An 11,026-nucleotide genomic window follows, 5' to 3' on the forward strand; every position below is an offset into this window, starting at 1 on the left:
AAACGTTTGTTACCTTTGTAATTTGAACTGACAGGTTAAATGCTAATGCAATTGATAGGGGTGAACAACTGGTCAAGGAACAACCTGATCTGACTGTATAATGCATCAGAGAATTGCAAAAATATGCAGGTCAGATGTAATTTTGACAGAAAATGGTTCACTGCAAGGGTTTATGTTTCCCTGGATAGTCTTAAAAAGAGTTGGACTATAGTAAGTACCACATTGCTTGAAAAAAAAATCAAGTTAAACTTAATGGAAAAAATCCAAGTTCTCAATATCCTCAGTTTTCATTATCAGTTTTTATTGGAGCTAGGATAATAAGATTATAGAATTAAAAGAAAAGTTATACCCATTTTCTTCAGCTCAGCAATCCTAATGTGCAAAAAGAAAGCGACACTCATTTCTCACCATAAATACACAGTAAAAACTACTTGGAAAAAGAAGTGGTCTCTGACCATATACAGCCTGATTTGGTCTTTACCAAAGTAGAAATTCTGTTACTTCAACAGGCACCGGGTCATGGCAATTACTCGTAACAGTAGGTAAAAAGACATTATCTCGTTAATTAATCCTGAAGATAATGGTTTTCCACTTGGCATAGCAGGTATGACTGTTGAATGAGATTGGGATGTGAACCAAGTGCCCGGAGCAGCTGCCCACAGAAGCAGCCTCTCTTTTCCAGGTGTCGTATGTATCTAAGTGAAACAGTAATACTTGGGAAGATTGAAGGCAGTTCAACCTAGACCATCTTATTTTCAGTTTAGGGAGCTTCCTGACAAGTAGAAGACCCACATTCAAATCGCTCTGCTGACTGGTTGAGATGAGTCTGAAGCAGAGGGAAATGGCTACATACTCTGGAAGGGAAAGTTGGGCAACTTTCATCATGTTCAACAATACTCTGTGAATCCCACCTTTGTTTCCTTATATTCATATATGTGCTTAAAAAAGTGCAGTGTTTTGGAATACAGATTAATTTCCATTTTGGGGTATTATAACAAAATGTTCACTCCAGCCTGAGGATTACCTAGGAAAAACGCCTTCTACCAAGGACATTGGAGAAGTATCGGTTCTTCTCTCAAATCTTTCTGATCAAGAAGACAGTTGCTGATTCCAAAATTTGTCTACAGTGACATTATGCCAATGTATTTTTGGTACCATGTTGCTTAAGAGTGTTACTTTGTTTTCCTTTAAACTCTGAAATGCCAGAAATCGCTCAGACTGTTGCCACTGCCAAGCACTCCCCAGCTCCCCACTCCAACAAGAAGCCACAAGCAGGTAGTAAATGGACCAGAACAAAGAGAGAGAAAATAAACATATAATCCCTCCCTTCAAGTAGTTAACTTATTTTTAACTATTTTACTATTTTAATTTTTTTTTTTCTCAGAGGAAATTTCAGGATTGAATTTGTCCGCTTGCCTGTGCAAGTGTTCATTGTATTCTTCATCTATATAAATGTTTAAAAAGGAAAATAGAAATGTAAATTGCCTCAGTGCTTTTAAAACCTTAAAAATAATAATTCAGTGACTACTCTATGAAATGGAACTGTCCTCGCCGCTTTAACCTGCAGAGTAGGTTAGCATAACATGAAATCAATTATTGTACGAGACATATAAAAGCTGTCAGGTGTAATACCTAACTGCAATATCTCCCCTGAATGTTTGATTTCCAATCACCTGTGTGAAGCTCCAGAAATACAGAGACATCAGACAGATTCTAGGGTAAGAAATGTATTTGACTATCCTGAGCTACAAAAGTGAAATCTGGAATGAATAATGCACCCTGTGAATGCTACTCCCTTTTAATCAAACATTTCCCAGTCCCCTAAAGTAAAGTAGAGCACAAACTACAGAACAAATATTGAATTTCTATTCTGCATTGTCATAATTGTGACACCATTTCATTTCTCTTTCAGCTTGTCTGGAACCAGCTTGGCTTTAGCTGGAACATTATTCTCCTCCTTTTCCACCCTTTCCCTTGTCTGTCTTTTTTTGTGTGTGTGTTTCCCTGCAGAGGGAGAATCAGAAATAGAAAAGAAATGCCTTGACTTTTACAGCTCTTCTACTGTCTACTACTAAACTTTATTATATACAATGAAAATTATTATTAGTCTTTCTTCTGATATGTGCTTTATTACGTGACCTTGTTATGGCTAAGATTGCAATCTTACAGTTTGCATTGGTAGCAGTGAGCACGGACAGCGAGTCCTTGATTTGAGAGTCCTAAAAATGATGGATCAAACAAGCATTAAGGATTGTGAAGTGCTAAAATTATAATAAAGGGCAGTGTTTGAAACAGAGCTAAAATTATAATAAAGGGCAGTGTTTGAAACAGAGCTGGGACAACTGCCTAGTGTGGTGGGGAAGGAGTAAAAATTGTGACTTTGACTCCTTTCTCCTGCTACGTACTTCTGTAGGGAAGGGGAAGGCTGGGATTCACTTTGAGAAAAGTCATCTTGGAGTCTGTGTCCTTCATACAGATGACACTGTAACCCCCCAGACAAGGCTAACAGCCAGGACAGGTCTCTGTGAGCTGCTCCTTTGCACATGCCTGTTCAAAGTATCTCAAAAGTAAAACCAAAATAATCTGTAGGGTCTGGTTTGAAGCTCTCAGTCACTTGACAGCTTCAGTGTATTGCTTCTAACACGAGAAACATTATCTGCCCGTGGTCCATAATAGTTTGGTATAGAGTAATAAAAGCATGAAGGAACAGAGATCTTTATCTTGGCATACTTCAAGCTAGAAATGATCCTAAATCGATTCCTTCTCTAAAATACAAACTCCATGTTTAGCTCTTCTTAAAAAAAAAAAAAAAAGAAAAGAAAAAGGGAATATATAAAAGAAAGCAGGATTTATCCTCAAGATCAACTCTCATTTTCTTTCAGAAATTACATTCTAGTCAATAAGTAATCATTATGTGCCAAGAGACCTCAGAATCTGATTTTAACTTTCAGGTAACATATTAGGGCTATAACCAAATCTGAGGACTATTATCATAGCAAAATGACTGTAATGCTTCAAGGCTATAATAGTCATCACCTTTTTTATCATTCATATTACCATCAGGCCCAGAAACAATGAATTTCTTTAACGTTATTCTACCATAACCTTTAACTATATGCGTTATTTCAAACATCTGAAACAATCCTTTATATGACACAGTAGAATAATGCATTTGCCACTCACTGCACACGACAGTTTGCTAAGCCCAGATTAGTGTGAAAACTTAAGTCTGTTCTGCATATCATGAAAATACATCTATTCTTTCAATCGTGCTGTGCGATGACCTTAAAGTGATACATAGGTTGAAGGAAGAGCAATAGAAAACTTAAGGTTCATAAAAGTCTGGGAATGCTCTTTCTGTTATATCACCATTATAAAAGTGTCCTGCTTACCTAGTTTTGGAGGGCTTTACTTGGCTAGCTCTCATATATTTTATGTGGAATGTACAACATAAATATTCCATGGGTTCATTATAAAACTGTGCTTGTGATATACCTTTCCAGTGTCCTTTGTCTTCTTTCATTAAATGTTTATTCCTGTTATATCAAGTAGGTGTTAATGCATAATGCTAGCAGTATGCACAGACCATCTTGATAAATAATCATGTGTATGCTCCAGTGATTTTGTGCATAAACGCTCCTATATCTAAGTTACTATAGCCCTAGGCCCTGAATGCATCAAATCTGTAAATACAGCACTATATTTCTTACCTCTGTTGAAGTGTATTATGATAGCAGTACCGGCATTTATCTAGACTGTTGATATAAAGGTTTCTAGCCACACAAGCAATGCATATTGCATTACGGAATTTTGTAATAAACTGCTTGAAATATTACCAGAGATAGAGGATCTTGCAAAACACCAAGAGAGCCCCGAGGCGGAAAGATTCCTACTGAGTACAGAGTGCTTTGGATCAGGTCCTTGGAGAATATTACCTCTAAAATAACAAGTTTGAAGAATTTAATTGTGACTTCTTCAGTGTATGTAATCACGTCTGAAAACCGGATGCTTTAGTTCAATGAAAGGTCTCAGCAATACAGAGCAGCTTTTTGTTAAAGTTTAACTACTTCAAAGAATTTGAAAATTTCATTTCTATGACATGAGGTATGGCTTTCAGTTGTACTAAAGTGCTTAAAATAATGATGAGCACGCAAATAGGATACAAAGGCTTTGGTTCTTCAGCTCAGTGGGACTGGCTTGTGCTTCTTCTGTAGGAAACTTGCCCAAGAGATCTTTGCTTCCAGAATCTGTTTGGAGCTTCAGCCTCCACTACCAGTGAAGGCTCCAGCTCAGATCCCAGGGAGGAAACCCATGATGACAGGCCTAAATTAAAAAAATAGTAGTGCTCCAGAGCTACCAGTTGTTTCATGTCTCCTCTGCAGCACACAGCTGGTGGTGATATTGAAATGTAATCTTAGCAAATCTAAATTTATTAGAATATTTCTAAACTGCATTAAGGAAAAGGGATTCAGTTATACAGGATTCAGGCATGGGATAAGGGACAGTTATTCTTCTACTGTACAAGCAAAAAGTTATTGGACTTTTGGTCTAATTTTTCTGTGATTTCTCGTGTGACCTTTTACAAGCCACATACAGTCTGCCCAAGGAAATCACAAAATGATTTCCATTGGCTTCAATGGATGAGAGATTAAGGTCCTAATTTCTCTTTGAATCAGTTTTCTCATTAGTAAATTACCAGCCTCAGAGCTTAATGTTTCCAATGCTCTTCAGTATCCTTGAAGGGAAAGTGATATTGGAATGTTAACTGTCCTTATTGCCAACAGTCACACGGCATACAAATCTAGATTAATATGAGCATTTCAGTGGCCATGACAGCGCTGTGAAATCTGTACCCGTGTTCCCTCTACCCCAGAAGAATTAGGCAAGAGTCAAAAATATTAAACATTATAGCTAAAGAAAGAGCTGGTTTCTCAGCAGGTACCTTGTATTTCCTGCAGGTTTTACTGTATTTTAGGACAGATTTTCATTTGCTGTCATTGTAGCACTCTACTAAACTACTCATTTCATTCACAGAGTTAATCAGCAAGTTCACTTCTCCTGGATATGAAATTTCTGGAGCTGAATGTTCACCTTGTTTCAGTACTCAAGGGCTTACAATGTTCAAACAGCGTTATGAACTCAAAGCTCAAGGAGAGGTAAAATTTGCTCGTGCTGGCAGTGGTCATCTTTAAATATAAATACCTGAAAGGAAAAGGCGAAAATTTCAGAGTAACCTTCGGTGAAGAAGAAATGAAAGACTGATAGCAAATTTGCTGATGAGCTAAGTATTTCAAAGAAGGCCAGTTCTGAACATTAAAAAGGCACAGCAGGAAATCATTAAATCTGAGTGATAAAATGGGTTTATTTTAATTTGCTAGCCTGGATGTCCATTAACAATGAACGAATTGTAGAAAATATTCATCTATAGCTTGCAGCATAACTTAGATAATAACTGTATTAACCTAGTCAGACTTCCCATCAGCAGTTTCTGTTGGTTTTTCATCGTATGCTACTTGCATCACCAAAAAGGTAACTATTTATATTGTTTAAGTGCCATGGGCTAGACCCACTAGAGTATTTCAATCTCTGTAACTGTGATTGATGCAAACATTTAAATGAATGTCCTCAAAACCTCAGCTCAGATGTCACCAAGTTATTGGCTGCTGCACTGGCCATGCAGATGAGACAGTGTCAGAGCAGGTATTCCCCATCTGTGACACCTGAAGGACCCAACCTAATAGATATCATGGTCTGGACTTCATGCAAAACACAGCCCCTTGTTTCTTTCCCACCTAGAAGGCCGTTAATTGCATCGCTGACCTGGGAAGTGGCAGACTGAGGTTGAGCTCTGTGCTCTGCGTGAGGAGGGTTGAATTCCTGCCTCTGAGTGTCCTCCCTGGACTAGGCCACCAGTTAACCATCAGGGATGACTTCTCAGTGTTTCTTTTAAAGTTATTCAACTTAGAATCATAGAATGGTTTGGGTTGGAAGGGACCTTAAAGATCATCGAGTTCCAACCCCCTTGCATAAATTTAACTGCTACAAAGTCTTTCATAAACTCATTGGAGTAGGGGGGGAAAGCAGATTTATTCCTTTTCCAAGGTGGGTGCTTTAACCTGTAGTTCCACACTCACTGTGGAACACTAAATCTTGCTTTGTGCCTGTGCTCATGTACAAAACTAAAGACAGGTAAATCTAGTTTTAGTATAATCCATTATTTGGAATAAATAATGCATTATTTATATTTGGAATAAATAATGCATCATCCCTGCACTCTCCAAAACAACCTCATTTTACCATCACCAATTAAAAGCCCATCCTTGCTCTGTCTCACATATGCTTATTCATACCCACCCTTTCAAACTATCCACACGATTCCAGTATACTCTTCTTAGCCCTCTATGCATATGATTAACCCAGCCTTTGACTCACTAGTTATATAGAATTCCCCAGTGGCAGATTCACTTGTATCCTGGGTGAACAGGTGACTGCTGCTATGCATAAATTTCATATCAAATGCCTCCTTCCCTTTATTGGTGGTAACTAGAATGGTAATTCTTAGACTGTGACAGATGGTACAGATATTTTGGAAGACTTAGATGTCTAAGAGTTTAGGCGACAGATGAACAATAGTTGTAAATATATTAGTCATATCTAAATAGAAGATTTAAATTGCGTGGAAGTCAAGATGGTCTTCAAAACTTGCCCAAGGTGCAAAATCACGGCATGTGAGGTAGATATATATACACACACAAGTCTAGCTAGATTGAAAGCATGTCTGGTATGCCCATGCTACTGCCATTACTGAGATTATAGGTCTACATGACTGTTTTATTTTCTCTTGGTCAAAATACACCTTTGGGCACAATCTTGAGCTGAGTGGAGCACAGTCCTGCTCCCAGGAGAAACATGTACAGGCTTTAGTGGATCTCCCCCTTTTCCAATGGCATCATGACATGATATAAATCACAACCCTTCTTTCTTCTTACTATTACTTGGTATCGCCAGTGATGGAATGTTATTATTTTCAAAAAACATTCGTGTACTGTCTGCCCAGCCCGAATGTCTCAGCTGGAACTGCCCAGGTTAAAGCCTCGAATCAATCCTTCCTTTTAACAGCCTGGGGAGCAGGCAAGCAGCTTCCTAAAGAAAGATACAGAGGAGAACTCTGACCAGCTAAAAGGATAAGAAGGGTACAGACCTAACACTCAGTCTCATTTATTCCATTACCTGCATTTCTGATTTTATCCATGTTGCACATTAGGCGCTTATTTTAGACTTACATTGAACTGTGCACATGCACATAACACTGCATACCTTGTACAAAAAGTTTCTTCATAAATAGTTCTGTCCTGCAAGCACATCAACGGTCTTCTGGGTGAAGGGATGGAGGTTTGTACCCAGCAGCATTTCTTGGCAATGAGTCCCTGTAGCTTCATCCCTGTGAGAATAGAATGTGCCTTTTCAGTAAATTAAAAACGAAACCTCCATCTTCACTGCAGAATATCACCTGGCATGCTTGTTGATTTACTCAACTTATTTTTCATTCCATAATTCTTCCAGTCTGTGTTCAAATGATCTCATCCTGCATTTGTTTGATGAAGGTTACCAATCTGGAGAAGCCATCTACTTCCACCTTCATTATTATGACTGATATTTCTGCTGCTCTGTTTACTTGCCTTTAATTTACTCCAAGGCTAACATTTATTTTTGGTATCATCCATAAGGAATTCAGCAATACCCTCCTCGCTATCCCCCACCTAAGTAGTGAGAACCTTTGCATGCCAATGAATCCTTTGCCTTACATTATTTTAACATTTTAACTTCTGATCTGGTGGTGCATCTCTAGCTGTGGAAATACTGCACTGTGTAGTCAGAACAACTCGAACTGATTCCAGCCACAGCCTGAGTAATTGGTCACAAGAATAATTTCAAATTGGTGCAAGTGATCATCAGCAACTGCTCAGCTTTATTGTTTGTTATCCTGACAATGGTGCTGGATTAGTTCCTAGTCCCAGGGGCCAGCAGAAACATTCCTAAGTTATTTTAAAAGCCATCAATTTTCAAAAGTGGGCTGTGTTGAATTAAAGCTTGTCCAAACTATTCAACCTGGTCATATTTCTTCACCATCAGTGTTGTATATGTCATCTGTTGTTTCACCACCTGTTAATCCGTCTGTGCTCTAGCTGTAGATTTGATTTATAAAGATGCCTATGTCTTACTTGTTTGCTACGTGTGACCAATGTCGCTATTTTTTCCATCATTGTTTGTCTTTTCATGCTACATCCACCTATTAGTCTAAATTCTGAAAGACAGGAAAATACAAAAAATGTTATTCCCACAACTGTCATTCACATTTTTTCTACCTTTTTATCGTGAGTTATTGAAATCACATTGACACAACAGGACATTGTTCAAGTACATATTTTGATTTACAATTTTTTACCATCCTCATTCATTGCTATCAAAAATGAATTTTAACTATGAGTGAGATATATATATATAAACCTGATGATTTGTATTCATAATCAGCTAAAGTTATAAGGAATCTCCTGCTGCGGTTAGTCAAGTTAATGCAAACATGAGCAAAATTACTTTACTCATAATCTGCAATAGTTTTAATAGTGTTATTTCTATTTCTTTCAAAATTCTGGGAAACATTAGCCAGATAAATGATGCTTTTTGATTACCAAGCATGTTCCTTTCTTCAGACATCAGCTTTGCACTGTAAGCATCAGCTCCAATAGGTTTTTTTGTTAGGGGTTTTTTTTTTTCTTTTTCTTTTTTGGCTATCTCAGCTTTGTGCCTCGGTATGTCTGTTCTTCAGTTCTACTGCTATGCTCCGATATGCTAGCAGTATTTTTCCTTTTACTGCCTCATTTAACCTATGCAATAAAGATGCTTGTCATGTCATAAGGTAAGTATTTTCCCTAGACATTGCTATAGAGGTTCATATCAAACTGGACATTTCTATTGATTTTTGAATTGATATTAGCAGGTCTGTTTCTGCCTTCTTTTTAACAATTGACTTTTAGACCTTCACATCTTTTGAAAGAAATATTGCTGTAAATTGCGATGACCCAATGTAATCTTGACCCGCTCTTTTTCTTCTCTTAACCCTCAGTGCTTTACTATTCTAATAGCTTTTCTTATGCTCCTTACAATTAGTTCACAGAAAATTAGAAGAGATAATGGTTAATGAACAACTGCCACTCACTGTCAGTGAAGTGCTACAAAAGAAAAGGCACTTTCAGAAGTCAGAGAAATGAGATAATATTACTGGGACAATGAGCCATTTAGAGTTGGGGAAAAAACTGTGAGGAAACTGAAATTTTCCTTGATCAAGAGCCTTTTGAGACCTTGAGAATATTCATCTCTGTGTGGCACTCACTCAGGTCAAACCTTGAAAAACTTTTCTATCCCTTAATACATGCAGTAAAATGACCCCATGTCAATTTAGCCCAGTGATATTGTTAGAAATAATCTTGTTCTTTCATAGGCTTGTCTCAGACCCTTTAAAAGGTATATGAAAAAAAAACAGTTCCTGTTGTTAAACCTGTGTAATATTAAAGTACCAATATTTATACTCTCATCAATGAGTGCCTTCATTGATGTTGTGGTCAGCATGCTGAGAAGGCCAGTTTTTCTTACTTTCACCAGCACAGAAATCCACAGTGGCTACCACATTAGGATAATGATTTCCCATGTATGATTGTTGCTGTCATTCCTCCAGGATGAGACAAGCAAAAAAAGTAATGAAATAAAAATCATTTTTTCAATTATTGCATAATTACTGAACAACATATATCTCCTTCAAATCATTGGCAGTAATATTTTATGACTGCATTTCTGCAACAGTATTTTAACTGGCTTTAAAATACATGATTCATATCTGAGCATCTTTGAGAAGTGCACGGTTGCCTAACATGCATGCCAGCTGTGATCTTTTTGCTTTCTGAGTTTACTTATATATAATTTGTGTTCAAACTACACTGTTCAGCACTTTCAGCCTTTCTTGTGAGTATGGAGATACATTTTTTGCCACTGCTAAGTTGGATGACTATAGATGCTGAGGGCCACATTTTTAAGACTCAATAATAAGCATGAGCTACAGGCATCTGCTTATGCAGACACTATCAAATGGTGGGTTTTTTACCTGCAGTTTGGAAAAGTCAAAGCTGACAGTTTCATGATAAATAAGATTGACAGAACAGGAAAATCACTTTAGGAAGCAGCATTTCAGGAATACTGGAGAATAATCTCACTTCTGGTAGACTGCCTATACCCCTACAGTGCACAGTGAAAGTGGAGAATCTTTTATTCTACTTTTCTTTTGGATCTAAAAATTATCATATCAAAATTAAAATGGTTACTTTCAGAATAAGATCTCATACAGGATAAAACTCTCTAGCAGGATATTTCTATTACTTATTTCCCTAACCACGCTTAGTCAGAAACATCCCCAAATGTGGTTTAGAACGCTGTTTGTCTTCATCTAGGAAAAAGATCAATTCTGTTGTGGAAACACAGTGCACAGCATGGGATCACACTAATCAATTCAAGCAGGCCTTGGTAAAACTATCTATTACTCTGCAATCCAGCAGCATCAAAGCTAATTAATACTTTACTCAGCTTTAATGAATGTATTAGTGGCTAATATTTGTGTATAAGCTACTCATAACTCAATAATCCTATCACATTTGCATTATTAATAGGACAAGTGTGTGCCTTTGAGTTGATTGATCATAAAACCTATTAACCTAGATTTGTAATATGTCTCCTGTTACCTCTAAGGAAGAGCAGTAGTCACTATGGGCACGACAGCAGGTAACAGATTCAGTGGTATAAAGGCCTTTTCAGATTCCAGGTGACTGTGACTGAAGAATTACAAAGAAAGATGCATTTTAAACCACACGTGAGCTGATCTAGAAGGTGATAAATGTCTAAAACCAGGGACTAAGTGCCCTGGATTATGAGATTCCCAAACTCTTTCAGCTCAAACCCCCTCTACAAGGGAAGCAGTAAA

This window comes from Fulmarus glacialis, unplaced genomic scaffold (assembly GCF_000690835.1).
Source record: "Fulmarus glacialis isolate BGI_N327 unplaced genomic scaffold, ASM69083v1 scaffold10, whole genome shotgun sequence".
Taxonomy (NCBI): Eukaryota; Metazoa; Chordata; class Aves; order Procellariiformes; family Procellariidae; genus Fulmarus; species Fulmarus glacialis.